Below are 11,254 nucleotides of genomic sequence, written 5' to 3'. Positions count from 1 at the left end.
TAGATGTTGCCATGGTTTAATTGCACATAACATGTAAACATTCACAGTGCAGGGAGGAAAAAGTAAGTGAACCCCTTGGGATTATGTGGAGTTTTGCATGAATTGGGCATAAAATGTGCTCTGAACGTCATCGAAGTCACAACAATAGAAGAACACAGTCTGCTGAACATAATACTACACAAACATTTGATGTTGCCATGGTTTAACTGCACATAACATGTAAACATTCACAGTGCAGGGAGGAAAAAGTAAGTGAACCCCTTGGGATTCCGTGGAGTTTTGCATGAATTGGGCATAAAATGTGCTCTGTACGTCATCTAAGTCACAACAATAGAAGAACACAGTCTGCTGAACATAATACTACACAAACATTAGATGTTGCCATGGTTTAATTGCACATAACATGTAAACATTCACAGTGCAGGGAGGAAAAAGTAAGTGAACCCCTTGGGATTCCGTGGAGTTTTGCATGAATTGGGCATAAAATGTGCTCTGAACGTCATCTAAGTCACAACAATAGAAGAACACAGTCTGCCGAACATAATACTACACAAACATTAGATGTTGCCATGGTTTAATTGCACATAACATGTAAACATTCACAGTGCAGGGAGGAAAAAGTAAGTGAACCCCTTGGGATTACGTGGCGTTTTGCATGAATTGGGCATAAAATGTGCTCTGAACGTCATCTAAGTCACAACAATAGAAGAACACAGTCTGCTGAACATAATACTACACAAACATTAGATGTTGCCATGGTTTAATTGCACATAACATGTAAACATTCACAGTGCAGGGAGGAAAAAGTAAGTGAACCCCTTGGGATTACGTGGAGTTTTGCATGAATTGGGCATAAAATGTGCTCTGAACGTCATCTAAGTCACAACAATAGAAGAACACAGTCTGCTGAACATAATACTACACAAACATTAGATGTTGCCATGGTTTAATTGCACATAACATGTAAACATTCACAGTGCAGGGAGGAAAAAGTATGTGAACCCCTTGGGATTACGTGGCGTTTTGCATGAATTGGGCATAAAATGTGCTCTGAACGTCATCTAAGTCACAACAATAGAAGAACACAGTCTGCTGAACATAATACTACAAAAACATTAGATGTTGCCATGGTTTAATTGCACATAACATGTAAACATTCACAGTGCAGGGAGGAAAAAGTATGTGAACCCCTTGGGATTACGTGGCGTTTTGCATGAATTGGGCATAAAATGTGCTCTGAACGTCATCTAAGTCACAACAATAGAAGAACACAGTCTGCTGAACATAATACTACACAAACATTAGATGTTGCCATGGTTTAATTGCACATAACATGTAAACATTCACAGTGCAGGGAGGAAAAAGTATGTGAACCCCTTGGGATTCCGTGGAGTTTTGCATGAATTGGGCATAAAATGTGCTCTGTACGTCATCTAAGTCACAACAATAGAAGAACACAGTACTTTTTCTTGCAACTGTATGTCCTCAAGTAACTTTAGATCAGGAAAGGATAAGTTAAAATGGTTGTAAAGGCTCAACGTTTTTTACCTTCATGCATTCTACTCTTGAAGGTAAAGAAACATTCTGTTCGCTGTTCCCCCAAAAGCCCCCCTAATGCTTCCCTGAGCCCAGGGGCGGACTGACAACTCATGGGGCCCCCGGGCAATAGGGGATCATGGGGACCCTGTGTCCTTGCCCAAACTCAATAAAGCCTATGAAAAAGGTACCAGGAGCATCCCATGGGGCCCCCTACTGACCCCGGGCCCTCGGGCAGTGCCCAAGTTTCCAAATGGTCAGTCCGCCCCTGCCTGAGCCCAACCTCAATACAGCGATGTGCACGGGAGCCTCAGCTGTCCTTGGTCTATATCTCCTCATTATATCTAAGTATCACCCCTATGAGTAAGTCAGGATATGACAAAACGCGTCAGGGCGTGGCGGTGCGGCAGACCGGAAGTGACGCAGATCCGTAACTGGAAGTGACGTGACGGCACCACGTGGTATCTGCTTGTCGCAAATACATATCATTTGGGCTTGTTGATGTTTTTAATCTTGCAAGTGCAATACTTGGAGCAAATAAAGCCATTTATCTTGGGTAATATATTATTGCAGCTGATATTTTTTTCTCTTTTCATGATTTGGTGGAGTTTTTGAATTATCCTGGCAACCAATCAATGAATGGGCTATTCTTGGAGGAACCTCCTGGTCTAATTAATGGATATCCTCTGGATTATGCTTTTAAAAAAGCAATATCAGTGAGTGCACACCTGAATGGGGGTGCACGGCGGGCACCAGGGGCGGACTGACCATTTGGAAACTCGGGCACTGCCCGAGGACCCGGGGTCAGTAGGGGGCCCCATGAGATGCCCCTGGTACCTTTTTCATAGGCTTTTTTGAGTTTAGGCAAGGACACAGGGGCCCATGATCTCCTATTGCCTGGGGGCCCCATGAGTTGTCAATCCACCCCTGGCGGGCACTACACAAAGTTCTAACACTTTAAAGTTTTCTGTGGCACAAGAAATTATTTCAGCACTGGAGTTTAAGTTTTTCTACATTTCTTTTTTTTCTTCTTTTTTATCACAGGACTTTTTTTGAATTTATATATATATGTTTTTCAAGTCACGGGATTGGTGTAATACCACATTATGTGTCATATTTATTAAGTTGTTTATTTTTATTTATGTATCTTTTGTTACTGAAATAATAGTGAAGACAAAGAATGATACATAATATATGAGTGATAATTGATGTTTGATGATAGCATTATGAGGTGTATGCGCCGCTTGTATTCTCTAAAACGGGTGATACTTAGATATTTTGGATTTAAGAAATAGGGTACAGTGGCAGCAATATATATACATTTATTTAGAGGCCAAATATCTATTTTTTTATAATTTTTAGAGGCCAAATATCTTTTTTGCATCAGGCGTGATATAGTGACATTGTGACAAATATTTCAAGGTGGTCACTTATAAAACATATATTTCCTCATTGACTGAGACACGTCAGTGGGAACCATTGGTTCCCACTACTGTTAATCGCAACTAGTGGGCCAATCAGGAAAGAGTGCGGGGTGGAGGGGAGGCCAAGCTTCAGCTCTAAGTGTGCTATGGACACATAGAGCGGGGCTTGGGAGCGAGCATGCATCAGTGTCCCCATAACAAGCTGCATGCTGTCATGTAAAAAAAGGATCGGGGCTGCTCTGTGCAAAACCATTACAGAGCAGGTAAGTATGATGCAGGGGCGGACTGACTATTTGGAAACTCGGGCACTGCCTGAGGGCCCGGAGTCAGTAGGGAGCCCCATGAGATGCCCCTGGTACCTTTTTCATAGGCTTTTTTGAGTTTGGGCAAGGACACAGGGGCCCCATAAACACCTATTGCCTGGGGGCCCCATGAGTTGTCAGTCCACCCCTGGTATGATGTGTTTGTTATTTAGAGGCTGTAGTTCTGCTGTCTAACAGCGGGTGTCGGTGTCAAACTGCGGCCCTCCAGCTGTTGCAGAACTACAAATTCCATGAGGCATTGCAGGGCTGACAGTAGAAAACATGACACCCAAAGGCAGAGGCATGATGGAACTTATATTTTCTCAACAGCTGGAGGGCTGCAATGAGCAGATCCCAGTAATCAGCCTCCACCTGATGCTGGCTGCTGGGAGGGTATTTAATCCCTCCTCTACCAATATCTCTTGCGTCAGTGTTTTGCTCTGCTAGCCAGACACTGCTTTCCATTTATCTTGATCCTGTTACTGATCTTGCTTTTGCCCTGCATCCTATACCATGAACCCTTGCTGCCTTGTACCTACTCCCCCCAGTTTTGGATCCCCCTTCACTACTGTTCCTTGCACCTCCAGTTTTATCCAGTTGCTCCTCGTTCCCCATTTTGTATATATTTTATATAGTTTATTTGCCAGTCAGGCTTTCTGTTACTTAGGTTGCTAAGTAGTTATTTTGGCATTTGGTTATGGATCACTGATATTTATTTATTTATTATTTATTCCAGGTACTTATATAGCGCCGTCAATTTACGCAGCACTTTATCTTATTGTTTGCTGTGTATTCTATTTGCTGGTGTTTGGATGGATTTTAGTTTCAAAGTAAATAAATCTTACTTTATATATATACGGTCTGGTCTCAGTCTCCTAAGTGTAGCTATGCAGATCCAACCATTCCTGCTGCTGATCCCTGAAAAAAAAAAAAACAAATTTGGTATCACTTTTATAACAAAGTCATCTTTTTTTTTTTAAAATGAACAGATAAATTACAAATAGCTTCTTCCCATTTTAGTAATGCTTTAAGATAGATATTTTCTAGATCACTGTAATTGTATTTTAGGTCATCCCTGGTGAAGGGGGAGTTCTGACCCCCAAAGCACATTGGCTGTCTCATTTGACCTCTTGCCATGTGCACCAAATGCTGACAAGACATATGAACAGAAGACATTTTCATTTAGTTATTGATACATTCATTCATTGAAGAATTTTGTTTTGTCAAATTCATTATGTTGAAGTGATTCATTTTCATTTAGTATCTTCAGCATTCGTTTTGTATAATCCACAGTTTAATTGTACAAGCCCATGGGTCCATGTCCTGGAACCCAGGGGCGGACTGACAACTCATGGGGCCCCCGGGCAATAGGGGATCATGGGGCCCCTGTGTCCTTGCCCAAACTCAAAAAAGCCTATGAAAAAGGTACCAGGGGCATCTCATGGGGGCCCCCTACTGACCCCGGGCCCTCGGGCAGTGCCCGAGTTTCCAAATGGTCAGTCCGCCCCTGCTGGAACCCCAACTTGTTTCCTCCCAAGAAGGAAACCAACAAGAAAGTATAAGTTACAAGTTACAGCAACCTCCTGTTCCACTTCCCAACATACATCTGTAGCTCCAAAAGTCTAATTTTCGTCTGAAAATCAATTTGTAATGAAACTAAAAGTACAATTTTTTTGACCAGTGTAGTTACATTGTTCCATCAGCCACTTTATTAGGGACACCTGTTCAATTGCTTGGTAACACAAACTGCTGATCAGCCAATCACATGGCAGCAACTCAATGCATTTAGGCATCTAGACTTGGTGAAGACGACTTGCTGAAGTTCAAACCGAGCATCAGAATGGGGAGGGAAGAAAGGGGATTTAGGTGAATTTGAACGTGGCATGGTTGTTGGTGCCAGACGGGCTGGTCTGAAGATTTAAAAAACTGCTGATCTGCTGGGATTTTCACACACAACCATCTCTAGGGTTTACAGAGAATGGTCCAAAAAAGAGAAAATATCCAGTGAGCTGCAGTTGTGTGGAGGAAAATGCCTTGTTGAGGTCAGAGGAGAATGGGCATACTGGTTCAAGATGATAGAAAGGCAACATAACAGTAACCCAAAGAACCACTTGTTACAAGCAAGGTATGCAGAATACCATCTCTGAATGCACAACACATTGAACCTTAAAGCATATGGGCTACAGCAGCAGAAGACCACACCGGGTGCCACTCCTGTCAGCTAAGAACAGGAAACAGAGGCTACAATTCGCACAGGATCACCAAAATTGGACAACAGAAGATTGGAAAAACGTTGCCTGGTCTGATGAGTCTCAATTTTACATTCAGATGGTAGGGTCAGAATTTGGGGTAAAGAACATGACAGCATGGATCCATCCTGCCTTGTATCAACAGTTCAGGCTGATGGTGTTGGTGGTGTCATGGTGGGGTGGATCCATCCTGCCTTGTATCAATGGTTCAGGCTGGTGGTGGTGGTGTCATGGTGTTGTGGATCCATCCTGCCTTGTATCAACGGTTCAGGTTGGTGGTGTTGGTGGTGGTGTCATGGTGTGGTGGATCCATCCTGCCTTGTATCAATGGTTCTGGCTTGGTGGTGGTGGAGTAATGGTGGGGTGGATCCATCCTGCCTTGTATCAATGGTTCAGGCTGGTGGTGGTGGTGTCATGGTGTTGTGGATCCATCCTGCCTTGTATCAACGGTTCAGGTTGGTGGTGTTGGTGGTGGTGTCATGGTGTGGTGGATCCATCCTGCCTTGTATCAATGGTTCTGGCTTGGTGGTGGTGGAGTAATGGTGTGGTGGATCCATCCTGCCTTGTATCAATGGTTCTGGCTTGGTGGTGGTGGAGTAATGGTGTGGTGGATCCATCCTGCCTTGTATCAACGGTTCAGGCTGGTGGTGGTGGTGTCATGGTGCGGTGGATCCATCCTGCCTTGTATCAACGGTTCTGGCTGGTGGTGGTGGTGTCATGGTGTGGTAGATCCGTCCTGTCTTGTATCAACGGTTCTGGCTGGTGGTGGTGGTGTCATGGTGTGGTAGATCCGTCCTGTCTTGTATCAACGGTTCAGACTGGTGGTGGTGGTGTCATGGTGTGGTGGATCCATCCTGCCTTGTATCAACGGTTCAGGCTGGTGGTGGTGGTGTCATGGTGTGGTGGATCCATCCTGCCTTGTATCAATGGTTCAGGTCGGTGGTGGTGGTGTAATGGGGTGGGGGGGGGAGATTTCCTTGACACTAGCAAGGTGGGCCTAGTAAAGTCACCAGTGAGTGTACTTTCGGAACTCTGATTAGACTTGTTGGGTTTTCTTCTCTTCTACACTTTGCAGACTATTCCAGGGACCCCTAGAATTACCCCATATGCCTCTAAAATGTGTATTTCACGGCCCATCTATCCTACTTTTGGGTCCTGCGCTCTACCAACAATTTTTTTTTAAAGCAATAAAGATATGACAGGGGTTCTAAAAGTTTCAGAGTTTTAACCCCTTTCATACCATGATATGTCTATCAATGATTGGTGGCCCTTTATTTACCCAGAGCAGTTTATGAACAGCACTGGATAAATAGCCATTGGGCATCCAATCCACCTGGTGTTCGCTTTGCTTTGAGCTGTCATTAGATAGCTGGGCACACAGAGACATGGTACCCAGCCAATCCGAGAGGGCTGGGTACCATGTGATTGCTGTCATTGGTCATCACATCAATTACTGTTTACAGTGCTGGTCCTTCCCCTTCTTCTTACAGCAGGGGGAGGAGAGAGATCAGTACTTATGAATGGATACAGAATGTGTGTGACCTGTACATTAATATAATTAGTGCATCAATACCAAGCTCCATTTTTAATTCCCTCAGTATTGGCATGTTTCTTCATTTAAAAAAAAAATGAGACTACTTTGGGGTGGGAGTCTACTTTACCAAAAAGAGAGTCATTTTGGGGGGGGGGTTTAAGCCACTTTGCTACTAGGTGGCTTTGTACCAGAATAGTGTCTGGTACAGCAGGTAGTGACATTGGCTGTTAAGCCCCATTTCAGTAGATCCCTTCCACAAGAAATGCCAGGGGCGAGTAAGCACCCATATATAAACTAAGTGGGCCACAGCATTTTTGGGCATGGGAGCCATACACCCAACACCTGTGAGCATGTAGCCAACATATGTGTACCCTGGACAGGGCAGGGGGCCAGGAGGCATGGATCTGTAAGCAGGAGGAGCCATCTGTAGAAATTCTGTACCTTATTGAGGCGGGGGGCTAGAGCACGTTGCATAAGGCTTTTTAGACCCGGAAGGGTTCCTGTGAAAGGTGTACCCAGCTAAGAGGTGTCTACAGAGAACACAATCCTGTGAGTACTTATGACCCTGGGCAGAGGAGAGACTATAGGGAGATGGCTGGAAGATACTGCTTTCACTTGTGACTACTGGGGACCATCCAAGATATGTGATTGGCTGCGTATGTCAAGTGACTCCGGATTGAATGTCCTTGCGATGTGCCTGTCATGCCATTCCCTGAACAACACCAGTAGAATTCAGTGAAGTTATTCATTGTGTTGACATTCCTTCCTTTGGATATAAAGGTCTATGGGTGGGGATGTCTTGGGGAGGCCTATGTTATGTAGCAGGGCACAGGATGTCACAAGTGTTTGGTCTCAGCAGAAGGGACAGTGTTCTAGCACGGCTGGAGTTGGGGTAGGGCCTTGAGCTTTGGTACCAAAATTAGCCAACCACAAAGCCCCTCTTGGAAGCATACCACCAAAAGAAAGCTTTATCTGTTTCAGAAAGATAAGTCAAAATGATACAAAAAATACTAATATAATATTAATAAATAAAAAATAGATATAAAAATTATATAAAGTTATAAAATATACGATGAAGTCAAAATGATATAAAAGGGTACAGCATTAAGGATGATGTAAATGTCAGTCAAACTATCACGGTGCTAAATACAGGTAATAGAGGCTCGTCCAGGGGTGGACTGACCATTTGGAAAGTCAGGCACTGCCCGAGGGCCCGGGGTCAGTATGGGGCCCCGTGAGATGCCCCTGGTACATTTTTCATAGGCTTTTTTGAGTTTGGGCAAGAACACAGTGGCCCCATGATCCCCTATTGCCCGGGGGCCCCATGAGTTGTCAGTCCGCCCCTGGGCTCGTCATCAAGTGGTTAACCACGGCTGGACGGTGGCAGTCCAGGGGCGGGTTGCCATTCATAAATGTTGCCCGCCATTCTGGACTGTGTGCGCTCCCTGGGAGCACGCAGCACCGTGATCCAGTGCCGGACACAGTGGAACACCGATTGTCATACGGGACCTCTGTGCGAGGTCCCGATCATGTGATCACTGATTGGCCAATCGGTGAGCACATGCAGAGTATTAAGCAAGATGTCACTTCTGACATCATTGCTTACTACGTGTGAAATCTGTGAATGATTACAGAGGTCACATGGTACAGGGTTATTCACAGCAGCCTTGTACCATGTGACAAGCTGTGACCAATCACAGCTCACACAGTATTTCTCAATGGCTGCAAGAATGCAGTCAGAGAAAAGGAGAAATGATTGCTTTTACAGCCTTTATGGGTTTAAAAGCAATCAATGTAAAAAAAAAATCTTCATCACCCCCACAAGTAGTACAGTGTCACCATGGTGACACTGTACTGCTAGGGTAACAGTATGTAGAAAAAAAAACTTAAAAAATAAAATAGAAATGTAAAAAATGTTTTTTTTTTAAATTATAGGTTTTAAACCAGCCTTTATGGGTGTAAAAGCAATCAGTGTAAAAAAAAAAATCTTCATAACCCCCCCACGAGTAGTACAGTGTCACTATGGTGACACTGTACTGCTAGGGTGACAGTATATATAATAAATAAATAAATAATAATAATAAAAAAAATAAAAATGTAAAAAAAAAATTAGAAAAATTATAGTTTTTGGTTATAAACTAATTTGGGTTACTTTTTTTAACTAAAAAGATAACTGAATACATTTTGGGCAAGATTTATGAAGAAATATTATTTATTTGCAAATTTTTATGAGAAAAACTTTTTAGACCTTTTCATTTATATAGCAAAAAAAAAAACAAAATCCCAGCGGTGAATAAATACCACCAAAATTAAGCTTTATCTGTCACAAAAAAATCAGTGAAGAAGAAAAATCACCTATTTACAAAATTTTATGACAAAAACGAAGAAAAAATGTTTTTTTATTCAAAATTTTCAGTGGTTTTTGGTTTGTTTAAAAAAAATTTAAAACCCAGAGGTGATTAAATACCACCAAAATAAAGCTTTATGTGTCACAAAAAAAATGATAGAAAAACTCATATGGGTACAGTGTTGCATGACCGCGCAATTGTCATTCAAAGTGTGATAGCGCTGAAAGCTGAAAATTGGCCTGGGCAGGAAGGGGGTGAAAGTGTCTGGACTGGAAGGGGGGATGAAAGTGTCCGGACTGGAAGGGGGTGAAAGTGTTCAGACTGGAAGGGGGTGAAAGTGTCCGGAGAGGAAGGGGGTGAAAATGTCCGGACTGGAAGGGGGGAAAAGTGTCCGGACTGGAAGGGGGTGAAAGTGTCCGGACTGGAAGGGGCTGAAAGTGTCCGGACAGGAAGGGGGTGAAAGTGTCTGGACTGGAAGGGCGGGGAAGTGTCCGGACTGGAAGGGGGTGAAAGCGTCCGGAGTGGAAGGGGGTGAAAGCGTCCGGAGTGGAAGGGGGTGAAAGCGTCCGGACTGGAAGGGGGTGAAAGCGTCCGGACTGGAAGGGGGGGAAAGCGTCCGGACTGGAAGGGGGGGGGAAGCATCCGGACTTGAAGGGGAGGAAAGTGTCAAAGTGTCCGGACTGGAAGGGAGGGAAAGCGTCCAGACTGGAAGGGGGAGAAGTGTCCGGACTTGAAGGGGGGGGAAAGTGTCCGGACTTGAAGGGGAGGAAAGTGTCAAAGTGTCCGGACTGGAAGGGAGGGAAAGCGTCCGGACTGGAAGGGGGGGAAAGCGTCCGGACTGGAAGGGGGTGAAAGCGTCCGGACTGGAAGGGGGGGAAAGCGTCCGGACTGGAAGGGGGTGAAAGTGTCCGGACTGGAAGGGGGGAAAAGTGTCAAAGTGTCCGGACTGGAAGGGAGGGAAAGTGTCCGGACTGGAAGGGGGGGAAAGTGTCCAGACTGGAAGGGGGTGAAAGTGTCCGGACTGGAAGGGGGTGAAAGTGTCCGGACTGGAAGGGGGGGAAAGTGTCCGGACTGAAAGGGGGTGAAAGCATCCGGACAGGAAGGGGGGGAAAGCGTCCGGACTGGAAGAGGGTGAAAGCGTCCGGACTGGGAGGGGGTGAAAGTGTCCGGACTGGAAGGGGGGGAAAGCGTCCGGACTGGTAGGGGGGGAAAGTGTCCGGACTGGAAGGGGGTGAAAGTGTCCGGACTGGAAGGGGGTGAAAGCGTCCGGACTGGAAGGGGGTGAAAGTGTCCGGACTGGAAGGGGGGGAAAATGTCCGGACTGGAAGGGGGGGAAAGTGTCCGGACTGGAAGTGGGTGAAAGTGTCCGGACTGGAAGGGGGGGAAAGTGTCCGGACTGGAAGGGGGGGAAGTGTCCGGACTGAAAGGGGGGAAAGTGTCCGGACTGGAAGGGGGGGAAAGTGTCCGGACTGGAAGGGGGGGAAAGTGTCCGGACTGGAAGGGGGTGAAAGTGTCCGGACTGGAAGGGGGTGAAAGTGTCCGGACTGGAAGTGGGTGAAAGTGTCCGGACTGGAAGTGGGTGAAAGTGTCCGGACTGGAAGGGGGTGAAAGTGTCCGGACTGGAAGTGGGTGAAAGTGTCCGGACTGGAAGGGGGGGAAAGTGTCCGGACTGGAAGGGGGGGGAAGTGTCCGGACTGGAAGGGGGTGAAAGTGTCCGGACTGGAAGGGGGTGAAAGTGTCCGGACTGGAAGGGGGGGAAAGTGTCCGGACTGGAAGGGGGGGAAAGTGTCCGGACTGGAAGGGGAGGAAAGTGTCCGGACTGGAAGGGGGTAAAAATGTCCGGACAGGAAGTGGTTAAAAA

This window comes from Staurois parvus, unplaced genomic scaffold (genome assembly GCF_062004578.1).
Source record: "Staurois parvus isolate SC_StPar_1 unplaced genomic scaffold, SC_StPar_1.0 ptg001144l, whole genome shotgun sequence".
NCBI lineage: Eukaryota > Metazoa > Chordata > Amphibia > Anura > Ranidae > Staurois > Staurois parvus.
This window is presented reverse-complemented; position numbering follows the sequence as displayed.